The following is a 14,496-nucleotide window of genomic DNA, read 5'->3' as shown; positions in this document are numbered from 1 at the left end:
TTGCCCTCATTTATTCTGAATGGCCCCTAACAATGAAGGCTTTACCATACAATCTTATACATGTCTATTCAGAAGTAAGTCCTATTGAGTTCAATGGGGTGTACTCTCGGTTAAGTGGATATAGGATTACAACTCATTTATTTGCTGATTAAATTGGCAACAGCTTTAAAAAAGACAAGCAAAGAGGGCATGGTCCCTGATCCCAAAGATCTTACAATCTAAATTTCAAGCACGATGGGAGGCAACAGAGGGAGGGGAGAGGCATCTGGGAGATGTAGGACTTTTTTCTGTCCAAACATGCATAGGATTGCACCCTAAAAAAACATAGTCATTGAATGGGGGAAGTCTTTGCTATTGGACCCAAAACCGGTAATGAGTTAACTCTAGAGCTACAAGAGATGGACCTCAAAAGATGTGAACGGAGCAGCCTGTAAACATGCTAAAGCAGCTCCTGCCAGGCGCTGAACTAAGCAGAGCGCTTGAAAACAAATAAGGAAGAGAAAATCTTGTTAAATATTGATGACAGGCTGTAGTCTAATATATCATGAACATCTTCCGCCTTGGGACTTATGTCACTTACGTAACTTTCCAAGAGATTTCCCCCCCTTCCCATGTGACATTGACCCAAAAAGAAGTTCAAACCCTTGTTCTCAAGTCAATCTTACAGTCCCACTCAAGCCAGCATCGGCATTTAAATTTTAAATTTCTGCACTGCTGCTAGGTTTTATTGTGGTTGTATTGTTATATTGTGGTTTTAATGTTCTATATATTTTAAATTGTTTTATTGTGTGCCGCTTGGTTTTAATTTTTGTGAACCGCCCAGAGAGTTTCGGCTATTGGGCGGTATAGAGATAGATAGATAGATAGATAGATAGATAGATAGATAGATAAATTTAAGGTCACCCCCCACCCTGAATTTATTCTGCAAAAACTAAGCAGTGGGAGATTTTAGTTATCCTTTGTGCTGATTGGGTTCTGGCTTCCAGCGTTACAGGGTGGCTTGAGACAGCAGTCTGCCAATGTAATTTCTGAGCAACATAAATGTCAGTGGCTGATGTTGGTGGAGCTGTCAAAGATGGAGGAGCTTTGAAGGAGGTGTGGGACTCCCCCATTACCCAACAGCAAAATTTCATTAGCTCTTTACATAAGACCGGAGCCCTTCCCAGTCCTGCCAGGATGTGCCGGGGATTGAACCTGAGACCTTTTGCATGCAAAGCATATGCTCTACCACTGAGCTCCAACCTTTCCTCAGCAATTAGCATTTATTATAACTCCTGAAAGCTCAGCCCCTTCAGCCTCTCCGTCAGCTGGAGCTGCACTATCTGAAATTGCCTAAGCATGGGCAATTCTGTTTTCTAGCATCCATCCCCACTACCCTTATTTCTCCCACTCACCCCTTGTGGTCCCCAACTGCTGAAATTTCAGCTGGAATCGCCTTGGGACAGTGAGTCACTTTTGCTGACTATATAATTCTGTAGAGCCCCCAGTACATCAGCTTTTTCCCCAACTTGGTGCCCTCCAGATGTATTGGACTGCAACTCCCAGCCTGCTAGCTAGGAACGATAGGCATTGCAGCCCTACATATCTGGAAGGTACCTGCCCTGCTTTGGCTGCAGCAGACTCTGAGTGTGGGCTAACACAGAAGCAACACCATGAAGCCAGCAAACGTTCAAGCCTACAGGTATCTATCCAAGGAGGTTCAGGATAGACAGGAGCAGTCCAAATAACAGGCAGAGGTCAAAACACTGGCAACCAGTCAGATACGTCGCATGGCCCAGAGTCAATAAGGAGTCCAAAGGTCAGTAACATGAAGCACCGATCACAGGGCAAGGTCCTGGAAGCAAGGTACATGGCACAGAACCTGGAAGAACAATGTTGTTCCAACACTGGCTAGGTCTACAGTGAAGGCTTTTAACTCCAAAGCCTGCTGAGCCCCACCCAGAGCTCAGCTGCAGTAATCAGAGCTCCCTGTTCAGAGCCCTAGTCCTGAGGAGTTGCTTTCTCCTAAGGAGCCCTTCTCTGCAAGTGAGCCCTCCTTCTCTCAGGGGCTCTACTGGCCTATTGCTTGAGGCAATGACACTCCTGGGGGCCAGGGGGTTGTTCAGCCTGGGCCTCAGAGGCAGAGTCCCCTCCTCCTGACAGGGACCTGCCACCATCACCCCCGAGAGCCCAGTCTCCTGCTGGTCTGGTGGCAGTACCTGATCCAGAGTGCCCTGGGTCTCTGGGGGCACCAGCTCCTCCTCTGAGGAGGACTCTTCCCACGGGGGCATGACAGCACCAAGTCGGGGAAAGTTGCTGTACATCGATTGCTCTGTATGAAATAATAATATCTTCTTTAAAAAAAATCACTCTTGAAAGAAAAGCAAAACAAAACACCGGCCAACCTCTGCAGCTCCCCAACTTTTGCCTAACACGCATATCCCCTTTTGCCTAACACACATATTGCATTCCTAAATTGCAAACGTATTCCAAGATGAGTCACTCATCACTACTCAATCACAGTATTAGACTTTAATAAAAGTCACTGTGTGAGGAGCTGTCAGCAGCAGTGGCATCATTGTGTGGGGGGGTGAGGAAAGAGGGAAAGGAAGAGGAGCATCAAACCCCTGTATTTCCCCTGACATTTGTTTTCCCCGTGTTCAAAGGCTAAGTGAGTCATGCCATGCAGGTTGCTAACCTCTGTGTCATTTCTCAAAGGGTGGGCCTTTTGGAGAGACAAGCTCAAGAAAAACGAAAAGGGTAGCTTTTAAAAAAACACACTATACATTTTTAAAGTTGGAAAGCTACTTTCAACCTTGTTAGACAATTTGCACATCTGAACCAGAGCTGAGCCACATGCAGCCCTCACTGCCTCCTCCTGAGATGCCGAAATTCGCAGCAGCAGAAACGCTGGTTCACTACAACTACGGAAGCCTAAAGCAGCCAAATCCCACTTGACAGCCAGCAAGAGTTGGCTGTTTTAGGCTTCTTTAGCAGTTTGCCACGGGGAGCTGGTGGCAAACTGGTGGTTTTTCCTCTCTGGGACAGTATCCAATGGTATCATTCTGCTAGCGCAAATGACATTCGGCTAGCAGAAGCCTGGTTGAGAATTATGCACAAGAAGAGAATCCAACGAAAGTTATGTTTACGCAAGTGTTGTGGTGCAAGAGCAGTTGTGCCGGCGGTTGCACATTACGCTTGCGCAACCTGTGGGCAACACACGACGCAATTGTAATGCGCAACCCCTTGCACAACAGAAATATCCAGTGGAGCTCCACTAGCTCTATTTGAGTTTGTGGGATGATACCACTGGATACTACCCCCAGCGCCCTGCAGAGTGCATCCTGCGGGGGAGGATCCAGGGGGCAAAAATGCCCTGCAGACCCACCAAATTGCCTGCCCCTGATCTAGACCATAATTGTCTGCTCTGATTTCCAGCAACTTGGGCAGAGAAGGGATTTTCTCATCCCCTGCTACCTGATCTTTTTTAAACAGAAGATGTCAGGGATTAGAACTCAGATCTTCAGAGGAACGGCTGTAGCTCTGAGGCAGAGCACCTGCTTTACATGCAAAAGGCCCCAGGTTCAATCCCCCACCATCTCCAGGTAGGACCGAGGAATACCTGAACTCCTGGAGAGCTGCTGCCAGTCAGTGCTGTCAGTACTGAGCTTAGATGGACCAAGGTTCCAGCTTGGTACAAAGCACCTTCAGGCAAGGCATGCGCTCTTCCCAATGGCCCCTTCCATCAAGTTATGTTTCCACAGCTAGCTGCAAGAATATGTTGTGATCTCAGCTCATTTTATCTGCACAGTGTTTTAGGAGTGGGATGGACGGCACAATGACAGACTCTGTTTCTGTCTCCCCTGTTACATAGCTGCAAAGAGAGGAGACACTAACCCTTAACGTCCTTTCTTCAAGAGTGTCATGTCCCCATCACTACTAAAATTAGGATGAGAAACATTGGGACTGTTCAGACGCGCACGAGGGGAGGGTGGTTAGGGTAACTATGGAGGGGACTGGCTAGCGAAACCACAATGTGTGGGCCCAACACACAACCGGGAGCCATGCAGTGCTGCATGGTTCCACTAACCACCACCCCTCCATAGTTACCTGGCGATCTTCCCGGCATTGTTACCGAGCATCCTGTCATCCTCCATGGAATGAATGGGCTCCTGGCGGCTGCTCCAGCAACTGAAATGGCCGCATGACCATAGAAAAAGTCCATGGTGGCTACAGCGTTGCCTGCAGTGACAGGTGCTCTAGCTGGCCGACTCTACAGTTGTGGCCTGGAAGTCCTCCCAAACCCATTTAAACCACCAGGAGCCCCTCCAGATGACACAATAAGCCACCTTGGGGCCCCTTAACCCTTTTGCAAGGGGGTGGTTAGCAGGGGTGGCTTTCTAACATCCCCCCCTCCCCGCAAACCTGGGAATCAGGCTTTCTGCATTGAGCAGGGGGTTGGACTCGATGGCCTTGTAGGCCCCTTCCAACCCTATGATTCTATGATCTTGCTGCCAGGAGCACCCTAGCTGCCTCTTACAGTCCCCTCCAATAGCCAGCTCAGGACACAGACAACGAGGATTCTTTCCAAGGCTTTATTCCTCTATTACTTTATGACTCTTACAGATACTAATTACTAGCGACTAAGCAAGGAACTGCACTGGGGATAGATAGCAGAGTAGCCTAAGCACCAGGCAAGGCAGTTGGTCTCTGTTTGAAGGAGAACCGCAGGAAGACTCTGAATTTATGGGCTAGGGAGAGATCCTCCTTCTTTCCCTTGGGTCCTCGGGACGTGACCATTGATTGTGCGCCAAATGAGCGCTACGCCTCCTTTCTGCACCCTCCATCTGTCGTCGCTCCCTGCGTCGGCGTCAAGCATCCAGCAAGCCCCCCTCCAGCACTCTCTTGCTGCCAGGGTGGCTATCTATCCCAGGATTGCTGGCAGGAGGAATCTCTGCCAGCTGCTGTGCTTGTGAGAGATGAGCGCGCTCCTGTCCCACAGATTGCTGTTCCTCCTCAGAATCAGAACTGCTCTGGGGCTCTATGGGCTCAGTTTTCACCCCAACACTTCTATGATCTATGACAGGGATTTCTCCCTGCAAATGACATGCAAAGCCACTGTGGTTAGTGGAAATCACCATCGCAGCTTTGTGTTGTGTGTGTGAACAGGACCAGTGTCTCACTAGGCAAGCGTTCTTCTGGATTTGTTAAAAGCGGGGCAGCACTTAAGTGATGTGGAGAAGCCCCGGTCCTCCAGCAGTAGGGCCCTAACAACAAAGCAAATTAAAACATTTCATTGGGGGCTAGACAATCAAAGTCTAGACAATATTTATTAACATATTATAATATATTAGCAGGCTTAATCGTCTATCCCAATCAATAGTTTTTGTTTCTCCCAAGCCCGTTGGACAAACTTGGCAGTCCTGTAGGACGTATAGTAATCTGTACCAGTCACTAATAATAAGGTTATACTTAGAGATGATTTATTACTGGACCCAACAGTTAAGGGCTCAAGATATTGCTTCCTCAGCTCTGCATACAGGGGATATTCCATTAAAAAGAGTACCATGTCCTCTATCTTGGAACAACCAGCTGGGCAGTATCCTTTCACACCATGGTAAACCCTACAGCAAGACTTCGCCTCCATCAGCTGCAGAGAATTCAGTCTGCATTTAGTCAGAAGCCATCTCAACTCATTTGAGCTGATAGTGGACACATAGGGGGGCAGCTTTTGTGGGGAAATAATATTTATAGAGAGCATTGTCTGGGAATTGTAGTTGAAAACATCTGGAAGTCACTTACCCCTTGTCCTACAGTAACTCTAAAGTGGACACCAACATGGAGATCAAAGACCTTTCTCCTCCTCCTCTCTCCTCTTTTCTCCTTACCTGGGACCAGCTCACATCAGATCAGCTTCTGAAAGCAGGGCTGGATGCTATTTCCACCACCCTAAAAAAGGACACCTAAGGCAGGTTGCTGGATTGCATTGGCCTCCAGATTAATCTGGAGCAATACATTGCCCCTTTCCAGCTGCCGTCCTTGATTCTAAGTGAAGCTCACTATAAATATGTTCTATATTTTGAACTGTAATTGAAAAAGCATTAGGCTTAATTCACAACAATGTTATGAACATCAAAAGCCCTTCTTTCCTTTCCGCTCTAGTTGTAAGCATCACAGCCAGCCTGCTCTTTGTATCTATATCTAGCTATTTTTTAAAAGCTCTTCTTCACCAAGGTTGAACAGTCCAGAGGGGTATGTGGCAATTATCTGCAAATAGACAAGGTTTAATTTTTTTTTTAAATTACAAATACCTACAGTACAAACAACTGTACGCAATTATGTTCCTATTTTTAATTAAAGAATGAAATACCACAGTTTGCTTGGTGATGCAATGCTGAGTATTAAACCCCTTGATCACCTCCAGCAAAGGATAAATGAATTTGTCACACAAAATGAAAAGATGCCTCATTTCATTTGCAGTTCTCTCCCCTAATTGGTCCACACGAGTATCTGCATTTCTCGTATGACAACAAAGGCTTTGCAAGAACACCAGCCACACACCTCTACATAAACACTTACATATTTCTTGCCTGTGGTACACTACATCAATTTGAGCTGAGTTAAACGCAAAGACCCCTTCATGGATCACTGCCTTGTTGTGGCGAAGGGGCTTGCATAACTCAGTGAAGCCATAAGCTATACCGTGCAGGGCCACCCAAGACGGACAGGTCATGGCAGAGAGTTCTGACAAAATGTGGTCCACTGGAGAAGGAAATGGCAACCCACTCCAGTATTCTTGCCAAGAAAACCCCATGGAACGTATCACAAGGCTAAAAGATATGACGCCGGAAGATGAGCCCCTCAGGTTGGAAGGTGTCCAATATGCTACTGGGGAAGAGCAGAGGGTATTTCCAAGTAGCGCCAGAAAGAGTGAAGCGGCTGGGCCAAACCCGAAAGGACACTCAGCTGTGGATGTGTCTGGTGGTGAAAAGAAAATCAGATGATGTAAAGAACAATATTGTTTAGGAACCTGGAATGTCAGATCAATGAATCAAGGTAAGCTGGAGGTGGTCAAACATGAGATGGCAAGATTGAACATCAACATCTTGGGAATCAGCGAACTAAAATGGACAGGCATGGGCAAATTTAATTCAGGTGACCATCATATCTACTACTGTGGGCAAGAATCCCTTAGAAGAAATGGAGTAGCACTCATAGTCAACAAAAGGGTGGGAAAAGCAGTACTGGGGTACAATCTCAAAAACGATAGAATGGTCTCAGTACGAATCCAAGGCAAACCATTCAACATCACAGTAATTCAAGTCTATGCCCCAACCACTGAGGCCGAAGAAGCTGAGGTTGATCGGTTCTATGAAGACCTACAACACCTTCTAGAATTAACACCAAAAAAAGATGTCCTCTTCATCATAGGGGATTGGAATGCTAAAGTAGGAAGTCAAGAAATCACCAGGATAACAGGCAGGCATGGCCTTGGTGTACAAAATGAAGCAGGACAAAAGCTAATAGAGTTTTGCCAAGAGAACATGCTGATCATAGCAAACACTCTTTTCCAACAGCACAAGAGGCGACTCTACACATGGACATCACCAGATGGTCAATATCGAAATCAGATTGATTATGTCCTTTGCAGCCAAAGATGGAGAAGCTCCATACAGTCAGTAAAAACAAGACCTGGAGCTGACTGTGGCTCAGATCATGAGCTGCTTCTTGCAAAATTTCGGCTTAAATTGAAGAACGTAGGGAAAACCACTAAACCGTTCAGGTATGACCTAAATCATATCCCTGATGAATATACAGTGGAGGTGAGGAATAGATTTCAGGGATTAGACCTGATAGACAGAGTGCCTGAGGAACTATGGACGGAGGTCCGTAACATTGTTCAGGAGGCAGCAACGAAATCCATCCCAAAGAAAAAGAAATGCAAGAAAGCAAAGTGGCTGTCTGATGAGGCTTTACAAGTAGCTCACGAAAGAAGGGAAGCGAAAAGCAAGGGAGAAAGGGGAAGATATACCCAACTGAATGCAGAGTTCCAGAGAATAGCAAGGAGAGACAAGAAGGCCTTCTTAAATGAACAATGCAAAGAAATCGAGGAAAACAACAGAATGGGAAAGACTAGAGATCTCTTCAAGAAAATTGGAGATCTCAAGGGAACGTTTTGTGCAAAGACGGGCATGATAAAGGACAAAGAAGGCAGGACCCTAACAGAAGCAGATGAGAGTAAGAAGAGGTGGCAAGAATACACAGAAGAACTATACAGGAAAGATCTGAATGTCCCTGATAGCCAAGATAGTGCGGTCACTGAACTTGAGCCGGACATCCTAGAGAGTGAAGTCAAGTGGGCCTTAGGAAGCATTAGTAACAACAAAGCTAGCGGAGATGACAGTATTCCAGCCGAGCTATTTAAAATCCTAAAAGATGATGCTGTTAAAGTGCTGCATTCAATATGCCAACAAATCTGGAACACTCAACAGTGGCCACAAGACTGGAAAAGGTCAGTTTACATTCCAATTCCAAAGAAGGGCAACGCCAAAGAGTGTTCAAACTACCGCACAATTGCGCTCATTTCACATGCCAGCAAGGTGATGCTCAAAATCCTACAAGCTAGGCTTCAGCAGTATGCGAACCGAGAACTACCGGAAGTACAAGCTGGGTTTCGAAGAGGCAGAGGAACTAGAGATCGAATCGCCAACATTCGCTGCATCATGGAGAAAGCAAGAGAATTCCAGAAAAACGTCTATTTCTGCTTCATTGACTACGCTAAAGCCTTTGATTGTGTGGATCACAACAAACTGTGGCAAATTCTTAAAGTGATGGGAGTACCAGACCACCTTACCTGTCTCCTGAGAAACCTGTACGAGGGTCAAGAAGCAACAGTAAGAACCAGACATGGAACAACCGATTGGTTCAAAATTGGGAAAGGAGTACGACAAGGCTGCATATTGTCACCCTGCTTATTTAACTTATATGCAGAGTACATCATGAGAAATGCCGGGTTGGATGAATCACAGGTCGGAATTAAGATTGCTGGGATAATTATCAACAACCTCCGATATGCAGACGATACCACCCTAATGGCAGAAAGCGAAGAGGATCTAAAGAGCCTCTTGTTGAGGGTGAAAGAGGAGAGTGCAAAAGCTGGTTTGAAACTCAACATTAAAAAAACGAAGATCATGGCATCTGGCCCCATCACTTCCTGGCATATAGAAGGGGAAGAAATGGAAGCAGTGACAGATTTTACTTTCTTGGGCTCCAAGATCACCGCAGACGGTGACTGTAGCCATGAAATTAAAAGACGCTTGCTCCTTGGGAGGAAAGCTATGGCCAACCTAGACAGCATAGTAAGAAGCAGAGACATCACCTTGCCGACAAAGGTCCGTCTAATCAAAGCTATGGTTTTCCCAGTAGTAATGTATGGCTGTGAGAGCTGGACTATAAGGAAGGCTGAGCGCCGAAGAATTGATGCTTTCGAACTGTGGTGCTGGAGAAGACTCTTACGAGTGCCCTGGACTGCAAGGAGGTCAAATCAGTCCATCCTAAAGGAAATCAACCCTGAGTGCTCATTGGAAGGACAGATAATGAAGCTGAAGCTCCAATATTTTGGCCACCTAATGCGAAGAGAAAACTCCCTGGAAAAGACCCTGATGCTGGGAAAGACTGAAGGCAAAAGGAGAAGGGGACGGCAGAGGATGAGATGGCTAGATAGCATCACGGATGCAATGAATATGAACTTGAGCACGCTCCGGGAGAGAGCGCAGGACAGGAAGGCCTGGCGTGCTATGGTCCATGGGGTCACGAAGAGTCGGACACGACTGAACGACTGAACAACAACAACAAAACGCAAAGAATGTTGGTGAGGGATCATGGAACTGTCCGAAGGGAGCTGAAGGAAGCATCAAATGGAGTTCAGATGGTGGCAGCAATTTGGTCGTTGACAGAAAAGGGAAGACAATGGAGGGAAGAGGGTTTAACTGAGTGGGGATGGGTTTAGTAGATTTCTACATTCATCCCAGACTTGAGTTTACTGTGCATTTGTTTCCATTGTTCCTCAAATAAACAAACTGTCTGTTATTAACCCTGCGCCGTTGTCAGTGAAATCCATGCTTAAAGCGTTTGAACGCCTACCCTGATACTGACGCCTACAGACAATGCTGTTAGCACAGTCAGATGGTGACAGCCGTGCCTTTCCGAATAAAACCCCTCTGAAAGGCATCATGCATTAGGGTAAAAACGACAACACCCAAACTATACGTCACAAAATATGAAGAATAAACCAGAGCAATAAAATAGACAAAAGCCAGCCTTGAACCAATCAGTCTAAAAAGGCCTGGTGAAATTATTTTGAAAACAACCCTAATCTTATCTTTAAAGACTGGAAGAGAAGGGGTTTGGCGGAGCTGCCAAGGAAGTGAATGCCACAATTGGGGGACCACCATTGAGAAGGCCTTGTCTGTACTAGGATCTCACCTTCATGAAGGATGGGACAGATCTAAGTTATTGACATGGTCCAGGAATTGGACCCCCTCTTATTCAAGGACGGGTTTGAGGATACAGAAGATAGAGAAGATTAGGGGCAGGAACCAGTCCCAGAAAGAGCCCCAAAAGGACACCATGCCAGCAACAACTTTAATTGTCCCAGAAGCCAATTCAATTTCTGCCTTCTTTCTCTCAGCTGAGGATTGCTCCTCAGAACCCCTGACAGTGCAAGAGGGTTCCTCTCAGCTTCCACACCACTTCCAGCCCCAAGGCTACAAAAGCAATGACACTCACAGCCTGAACATTGGAAATAAAGGGAATTATGATCATACCTTGTTGCACCAACTACTCTGGAAGTGTAGAAAAATAAGTTTTCCATTTAGACAGATCTCTTCTTCATGCTGTGATTTTCTTTAAAAAAGAAACTCCCAGCTGTCCATGGAGGCTCAGGTGTCAGCCGGACAGCACTGTATCAACTCCATCTGATATAGCGGTTGCGCCCCTTCCTTCCCGACCATCTGCTCCCATCGGTAGTACATGCCCTGGTCTCCTCTCGTTTAGACTACTGTAATGTGCTCTACGTGGGGTTACCCTTGAAGACGGTTCGGAAACTGCAGCTGGTACAGAACGCGGCGGCTCGCCTGATTAAAGGCAGCCGCCGGCGAGATTACATCACTCCAGTGCTGAAGGAGTCGCACTGGTTACCAGTTGTTTTCCGGACCAAATTCAAGGTGTTGGTTTTGACCTTTAAAACCCTATATGGTTCCGGCCCAGCCTATCTTAAGGAGCGCCTCCAGCAGCACCAGACAGGCCGCTTAACAAGATCAGCCTCGGATGGCCTTCTCTCTGTCCCATCAGCCAGGACAGCTAGACTGGTGGGGACGAGGGAGAGGGCTTTTTCTGTGGTGGCCCCCACTCTGTGGAACTCCCTCCCTAGGGAACTCCGCCATGCCCCCTCTTTAATGAGCTTCCGTCATGCATTAAAAACGTGGTTGTTCAGGCAGGCATTTGGGGTGGGTTAGGGTATTTTAGAAAATGTTTTTATTGTAGAATTTTATTGTTTTAAACTGTTTTATTGTATGTTGTACATCGCCCAGAGTGGCTGGGTGACCAGCCAGATGGGCGATTAATAAATTTAATAATAATAATAATAATAATAATAATAAACCTGACTAGACGCCCCCAAAAATAGCAAGACAAGGCACAAATTGGGGCAAGTTCACATCTTTTGAGGGTAAGATGACTAGGGCTGAACAGACCCAGATCATTTTGGATTTTACCTGACTTGTCTTTTCAATCAACATGGCAGCGAGTGTTTGAAGACACTTCTTGAACAGCTGCACAACTTCCAAGGGACCCAAGTATGATGTTGAGTTTGCATGGGTCAGCTTTAGCTTTCACAATTTGAGTTTAGTGCAGTGTAGTGTTTCTTAGCCCACCCCCCTTTGGTATTCAAAATAATGATTGGGTCAGGGCACAACTCCCAGTTTCCCCAAGCACGAAGTTGCTCTGGGTACCAGCAATACAGGACTCATGTTGTTGCCACGAGGAAGCCCTGAAGACGTTATTTATTTTTACGTGCCATTTTTACCTTCTTTTTCCACCGGGGAGCTCAAGGTGGTAGACATCGTTCTCCCCGACCCCTTTTTTATCCTCACAACAACCCTGGAAGGGTATGACTGGTCCAAGATCACCCTGTGAGCTTCATGGCTGAGTGGGGTTTGGAACCTGGATCTCCCTAGTTCTACACTCTAACCACTATGCTGCCCTATGACTTTGTAATATCGACTTATTTAGATATATCAGTGTTTAGCAGGACAGTGCTAATCTGTAACACAGCACCAGGTTCTCCTCAAAGGAAAAAAAAAATCCCTCCTTCCAGCCAGCCAGCTGCAAAATTCTTAGTTCTGCCAACTCCCAATGGCCTGTAACACCCACTCATGTACGTGGGTTGTATCTAAGTAACAGCCACCAGCCATCAGCGTTCACCACCAAACGAAAGCTCAGTCTGGCCGTCAAAAGCTATTGAGCAAGCCACTTCAGCTAGCTAGATCCGGAAGCCATCAATTGACAATCAATGTCCATTAACAAGCAACCAAGTCAAACAAAAGATGACCAACTTTTTGGCCAACTTGGCTGTGGACAATGGGAGTTGTAGTCCAAGACATCTGGATATCACCAGGTTGTGGAAAGCTGCACTAGACTCATCAAGTTAATGTAACCCCTGTAGACTGGATGGTTTTCAGTTTTCACTTAGAGGGAGGACTAAGAGAACATCCCCCACCCCAAAAAGAGTCAGTTTGTTTTGCTAGGAAGCCGAATGCTAGAGAACTGACGTATGATTATGGGCTCTTACCACCTTGTAGAAGGTAAACTGAACTGATATTTGTGTATAGCAGAATTTCAAGGGGATGGGGAATAATTTCTGCATCTTTGATATTTGTTATATTCATATTATTATTGCAGGGCTAATACCTTGAACTGCAATGTATACACTACCAATTGTGGATTGTCCTGTGGTCTAGAGTCAAGGTATCTATAAACAGACTACTGAAATGCCCAGCATCTTGTGAAACCAAAGACACTTCAGGACTGGCCTATTGCAAAGTTGCAAGCAAGAACGCCATAATTTTGTTTGGACTCAGAAGGGCTTATTGTTACATTTATTTGTACTGGGAAATCGTTGCATGTCTTACATAATGTTAATTCCTACTAAAGACATGTTTGTTCAGTTATTTCTTTGCAGGTTTTATTCTAATTAAGCCCCACACATTAAGACCCACACAAGCAGAGGTTATATTAACATTTTTTTAGAATGAGTTTTTTGGCCAGGGCTAATAGGAACATAAGAAGCTTTATATTGAGTCAGATCTTTGGTCCACTTGGATCAATATTGCCTATACTATAGTCCTTACCTAGAGATGCTGGGGTTTGAATCTGGGATCTTTGGCATGCAAAAGCTGCTCTTCCACTGAGCTACAGCCTTTATTGCTCCACCTTTTACTCTCTTGGAAGCATGGAGCTGAACTATCAGCCTCTGTAGGCCTTCTGTCTGGCTAGGGAGAGGGCCTTTTCTGTGGTGGCCCTCATGTACATGTGCAAATATTATACAAATTGATGTCCACTTTTTTGCTGATGCGTTTCCTCTTTTTTGGCAATGTGCAAGTAGGCCACCCTGGAAATAAGGCATTATTGTCCCAGAGCAGTCAATCCTGTAGCTATGAAGCTCAAAAGGAAAGGCCTTTAGCTTTTCCCACCTGCAATAACAACTAACACTACTTATTAAACTATCTTAAGGACTAGGAGACTGATACCTTAAGAAAAAATCTAACTGTAGAATATCTATCTATCTATCTATCTATCTATCTATCTATCTATCTATCTATCTATCTATCATCTCTTATATCCCAGAGAGGTCAATCATGTAGATATGAAGCTCAGGAGGAAAGGCCTTTAGCTCTTCCCACCTGCAATGATGCTAATTATTAAACTATCCTGAGGACTAGGAGGCCGATAGCTTAAGAAAAAAATCCAACTGCAGTCTGTCTGTCAGTCAGATATCAAGTTTCCTCCAAAGTTCAACAACCCTTAAGATTCCAATGTTATGGGAATATTTTGGCTGAAATGTAGTTCAAAAACATCAAAACTAATTCCAGTTTTCATTATATCCCTTATATTTATGAGTTCCTTCCTTAGAAGTGTTCACTTAACCATATACAAAACACTCACCATCCTATTCAATCAATAACGTTTGGCCCTCCCGCTGTATTCCACTTGCACGATGCAAGAGATCCCAGGTTCAGTTGCCCTAATCTCCTGTTAAAGGCTCAGGTAGCAAGTGATGCCCCTTCATGGATCACTGCCTTGTTGTGGCAAAGGGGCTTGCGTAACTCAGTGACGCCATAAGCTATGCCGTGCAGGGCCACCCAAGACGGACAGGTCATGGCAGAGAGTTCTGACAAAATGTTGTCCACTGGAGAAGGAAATGGCAACCCACTCCAGTATTCTTGCCAAGAAAACCCC

This window comes from Heloderma suspectum, chromosome 15, assembly GCF_057233095.1.
Source record: "Heloderma suspectum isolate Gila_16-S chromosome 15, 16-S_ref, whole genome shotgun sequence".
NCBI lineage: Eukaryota > Metazoa > Chordata > Lepidosauria > Squamata > Helodermatidae > Heloderma > Heloderma suspectum.
Note: the sequence above shows the minus strand (reverse complement) of the source record.